Source organism: Tenrec ecaudatus, chromosome 5 (genome assembly GCF_050624435.1).
Source record: "Tenrec ecaudatus isolate mTenEca1 chromosome 5, mTenEca1.hap1, whole genome shotgun sequence".
Lineage (NCBI taxonomy): Eukaryota > Metazoa > Chordata > Mammalia > Afrosoricida > Tenrecidae > Tenrec > Tenrec ecaudatus.
Genome location: NC_134534.1, coordinates 10,982,691 through 10,988,690, shown reverse-complemented (window position 1 = coordinate 10,988,690; position 6,000 = coordinate 10,982,691).

Sequence of the window (6,000 nt, the reverse complement as noted above, 5' to 3'; positions counted from 1 at the left end):
AGAAGAATGTTTCTAGTGCATCGTGTCATGTCCAAGAGGCTGTGAGTTCAGGGAATAAAAATTACTTCATGTAGACGAGGGGTAACCCTCCCCTCCAAACAGAGAGAAGCTCTGCTGGGCGAAGACACCATTGTGATGTGGACACAGTTTACAAGGAAAGCACTGTGGTTTGAACTCAGGTGCAAGAGTGGTTTTCAAAAAAAGGTGAAAGGTTGATTGATAACTAACCCCACTCTGAACATCTGTCAACTTCCCAAACAGATGGAGATGTCAACCAAATATGTGCACTTGTGCTCAAAGACAAAGGACGTGCTATTGAAGAGAGGGGAAGTTATCTGGATTGTGTTGGAGCTCATTTAAATAAATTTTAACAGAAGATTTGGGAATGAAAAAGGTGGCTGCTAAATTTGTGCCTCAGGTTCTGACTGACCAGGAAAAGGAGCGTCAACTGGAAACGTGCTGTGGTTCGAAAGAATAGCTCCAAAACGACCCAGACTTTGCTCCCAAGGTCATTACTGGTGAGGAGACATGGTGCTCTTCTTATGCCGCTGAAAGCAAACATCAATCAAGCCAGTGGAAAACGCCATCATCACCTTGCCCCCCAAAAGCTTGTCACATGAAATCGAAGCTCAAGATGAGGCTCTTCTTTTTGTTTTTGATGTGAGGGGGATAGTGCATTTGGATTTCATTCCACTGGGTCAGACTGTGAATCAAGCTTTCTATTTAGAGGTTCTGAAAGGATTGCCTAAGAGTGTGTGACAAAAAGGGCCTGACCGGTGACAGCTGGGGCTGGTTTTGCCACTATGACAATGCACCAGCTCATGCAGCCATCTCATGCACCAGTTTTGGCAAAAAACAGTATGCCTTTCTTGCCCATGCACCTTAATCACCTGGTCCTGCTCCATGCGACATATTTTTGTTTCTGTGAATGAAGAGGGGAATGAAAGGACAGTGGTTTGATGAAATAGAAGAGGTGAAGAAAAAACAAGCCATCCAAACAGAAAAATTTGAAAAATGTTTCCAAGAATGGAATCCCAGAATTGACAAATGTGTAACATAGAGTGTTTTATGGTGATAAGGTGGTTATTGTGTTTTTTAATTTAAAGATATAGCTTTATAAAAGACTCCCAACATAAGTTCACTCTGTTCTTAAATGCTCAGAGTGAACAGTGAACATCAAATATGCTTACACTCCCACCCTTTGTCTCACTCACTAATAAGCCAAGCTTGTGAAAAGTATCATAACCCCCAGAAAGCTCAGATGTATCCAAACAATAAAAAAGTCTGGGTGAAACACAGAAACATACAGCCATCAGGTCAATAAAAATATAGCAAATACAATTAGTCAGAGGAAACAGACCAACAGACAATTTCACTTTACACACAGAAAGAAAACAGGGTACAGAGCCAGAAATTCTTCCTGAAGAAAAAATTATATCAGAACTTCTTGAAAAGAAATTGAAAATTAAAAAGTTATATATGTGTGCCTGAAGTGCACTGTGAAACAGATCAAGAAAAATACAGACAAAATCAAGAAAACATAAACCAAACTCTCAAAGAAATCAAGAACACACGAGCATCTGATGTCCCAGAATATGAGTCCCTACCTGTTAGTTTCTGGCTGGGGCAGAGAGATTTCTAGATAGAAGACACTATCTGGTCGTCATTTTCAGTTTTTCTCAAAATATTTTCCCTTTTTTATCTCCCAGACATTCTTCATGCTTGTCATTCTGTTTTCTGATTGGTCCTATAACAGATAATTATTGAGAGATTAGACTTAGATTTTGATACTTCTGTCTTTAACTGATCCAATTCCATTATTTCCCCTTTCAAATACATTATCTACTTCTAAGGGGGAAAAATCCCATTTGGAGGAAGGGGCTATCCCCTCTTATTATGGAATTTAGGATTCCAAACAGTCTTCTTACTGGCTTTGTCCCATTTTTAAGCATCTTTAAAACATTTATTTTCAGATTACACAATAAAAGTAACAAAGTAAAATTCACTTTTTTTCATGTTTATACAATTCTATGCATTTTAATGTATGTGCACATTGGTGTATTAACCAAGAAGATCCAAATAAAGTACCATTACATCACACACACACACACAAACACTGAAACACTCCCTTAAATTTACCATTGTTGTCACTCCTGGCCGCTGAAAACAGGCAGATTGCTCAGTCACTACAGGTTTTTGTTTTGTTTTGTTTTGGGTGGGCTTTTGTTGTGGTGGTGGTTGCTGTTTAAATAACAAAATGTAAATAATATCTCACAATATATAACTTTTTTGAGACTAATTTCTCTCACTCAATGAAACCCCTGTGTAATTCATCCAAGTTGTTACATGTATCAATATGATCAGTGCATAGTGCACCACCGTTTGTTTATCCAATCACCCAGCAGGATTATTTTGGTTGTTCACAGATTCACCAATGACAGAATTTGCTATAACCATTCATCAATTTTCATCATAGAAGCCCTGATGATGCTGTGGGTCACATTCGGCTCCTAAACTGTAAGGCCAGAGATTCAAACCTTCCAGTTGCTCTTTGAGAGAAGTCAAGAATAGTTGTTCATGTAAAGATTAGGGTCCCTCTAGGGTCGCTCTGAATCAAGATCCACTCAATAGCATGGAGTTGAGTTGAGTTGGGTTTTGTGTGAAAAGTTTTAATTTCTCTACAGTAAATTCTAAGGGCTGTCCATATAGTCACTGTATAAGAGATGGTTTGCCAGATGAACTATATCATTTATAAGCACCTCAGAAAGAACGGAAGTATACATCCGATATGCATTTCCCCCTCGTGTCTCCTGTAGACACTCTTCTTCACAGATCTCCAACACATTACTCAGCCAAACCAAGTTATTTCATTTTCTGGAGCCTCCATCGTCTCTCTCTCACCTCCAGGTCTTGTTTCCTCCACCTAGAAACAACCTACTTTCCTTTTACTTCCTGTAAAATGTTGTGTCATCTCAAACCTCTTTAAAAAGGCTTCCGTCATTCTCTGTTCAAACAGAATAACATGGTTTCCTAACCCCAAACCTTGATTCCACAGACAAGAAGAGAGACAGTGACCCTTGTTTTTGTTCATTCATCCAACAAATATTTATTGTCTACTGTATTCCAGGCGCTGCCCTGGTGCCAAAGCTAAAGTAAGAAAACTTCCAAAAGCTAACCCAATCCCTGCCACCAAGTTGATTCCAATACAGCGTTTCTGACATCGCAAATCTTTATGGGAGCAGACAGCCTCGCCTTTCTCTCTAGAAGTGGCTGGTGGATTTGAATCACCAACCTATGAGTTAGCAGCCCAGTGCCTAGCCCACAGTGCTATCAGGAGATACACAGCTTAGAAAAGGGAAGGGCAGAGAATAATACCTACTTGGAAACAAAACTCAGAAGAAAGACATGACAATTTACTTCCTAAAAGTCAGAGGAGGTAAAGACCCCTCTCCGGCACATTTGGTGCCCCCATGAGTTAGAGTCCATTCAATGGCCATTGGTTTGGATTTCCTGGTTTTTGTAAAGAAAATAAAATTGTAAGAAAATGAAAATAATCCTTAGGTGACGTGACCAAGGTCATACATGCTCTGAAAGTACAAACTAAATCTATCAATTGTTCATTCATCTGTCTCTTCATAAAACCGCACCTCACCCCAGGGTCAACTGCATTATTCTAAAGTGCTCTTTGGAGGGAAGTGAGTGTTTCATTAATCTTTACGTCCCATGAGCTGACATGTGGGCGTTCAGTAAATATTTGTTGGAATGCTTTGACATGGTGAGTGAAAATTGTATTTTACCATGGTGGGGTTGCCTTTGGATTCAAAACCAAACTGCTTTTAAAATCATTTCATTGGACAATAAACTTACTGTTTTTATACTGAAAGATTTCATCCAACAAAAATTATATCTCCTCCTCATAGGGTTTTCTTCAACATAAAATAAAACATAATACTCTCATTTCATATTTCATATTCCACGCAGTAAGCATATTTCCTCTATGGCAGCTCATTTTCCTTGGCATCTGAAATTTGCTTAAATAATTGACTTTAGTCTGCAACAGCAGTTTGCAAAGCCTTTGGTCATGCCTAGACAATAAGGCATTGTGAGAATTTAGCCACTTGTTCCAATAGCTGCTTGCTCAGTTCAATAAGTTCCTATGAAACCTGTTGTTCAACTAGTGTAGTAATTTATTTATTGAATATTTATTGAGTGCTAGGGCCATACAAGGTGTTGTCACTAAGGAGAAGAATAGCACATTTTCCAGAACATTCTGACTAAGGAAAGGACACTGTGTAATCTAGTCCAGCAAGGATGGGGACAAATAGGAACTTAATGAATGCACTCCTAAGAGATTTGAGAATTGCCACCTACTTTTATACTGTTGGCTTTTTATTCTTCTGTTTCAACTTCAGCAATTGCAAATCTCTATGCATTTTCATAGACTAATACTAAAGAATTTTTAATTTAGTCCAAATTCCTACATTTCTTAGACACGCTCTCAATTCTAGCATGATTAATGTTTTTCAGAAGCACTCCTAAAAATAAGTTAAACACAGTGAGGATGGTTTAAATATTATTAAACTATTTATATTATAAATTGGTCCAACTCAAAACCTGGAATATTAGACATTCTCTCTATGTGTTTTGTTGTTGTGTACCTGCTGGTCAATTGTGACTCTCTAGTGGTGCTATAGGACAAAATATAGATCTCTCACTGCAATCCGCTCCATTCTGATGTACAGTGACCCTATAGTACAGGGTAGAACTGCCCCTTGTGGGTTTCCTTGACTATCACTCTTTATGGGAGTAGAAAGCCTCATCTTTCTCTAGCAGAGTGTCTGGTGGTTTTGAACTGCTGATTTTGCAGTTAGCGGTTCAATGAGTAACCAACAACAAGTACACACCACGATTCCTCTGCAGAACTGCCCCATAGAAGTCCTTACGTAAAAAATATTCACAGGAGCAGTTGTTTTATCTCAGGAAGCCTGTGATGAGTTTGAACCACTGTCTTTTTGGTTAGCAACCATGCACTTAACCTGGGTGTCACCTGGGCCACTTCTACTTTTGTCAACTACATATGTTGATTTGAGTCAGTATTAATTAGAATAACAACAACATCACTAATTTTACTATTTCTTTCCATGAAGAGCTCACAGTCCAATATGATGGTGAGAAATGCATGCAACATATTATGGAGACACAAAGGAAAGAGGACTTAGCTTTGTGTGAAATAAGGGACTTAGAAATGATGTCATATAGGATAAGACACTTAGAGGAGTCTTGAAGGGTGATGAAGTATTTATCAGATAGACAAGGGAACATACTCAAACACATATTGCTGTATAATCACAGGTATATGTGTATGAGTATGCGTCACATATAACACGAGATTTTGAGGCAATACATATTCAGTGATGTCTTGATATGCTGGTGCAGCTGCTGAGTAGTAGAAAAAGGCTGATTTTTCTCCAGTATTTTTCCACTGATAAATTTTAAGTGTTGAAGGACTTCTTGCCAGTAGTAACTCAATACTTGTTAAATTACAAACAAGGGAGGTTGTTGGTATACAGCAGACAAATAACTAAGATGTCAGACTGAAACTAGAGAACAAGAGAAATTGATTTCTAGAAGAGGAGCTGATGGTTATGGCTGTGGGTTCAGTAGCTCTTAGGAGCCAGGAAGACACTGAGTGCAGCCATGCCCCATATCCTTTTGTAAAATTTCACATTCAATGCCTATCATAGGCACATAGCAAAAATTCTATGAATATTTTTTGAAGTTAAAAATAAAGGCTAAATAAATAAAGTCATCAATCTCTCAAAATGAGATGGACACCTCCTTTTTTATTAGTACTTTTACTGGGGACTCTTATAACTCTTATCACAATCCATACATATATCCACTGTGTCAAGCACATTTGTACATATGTTGCCATCATCATTTTCAAAGTATTATATTTCTACTTGGGCTTTTGATATCAGCTCCTCATTTTGCCCTCCC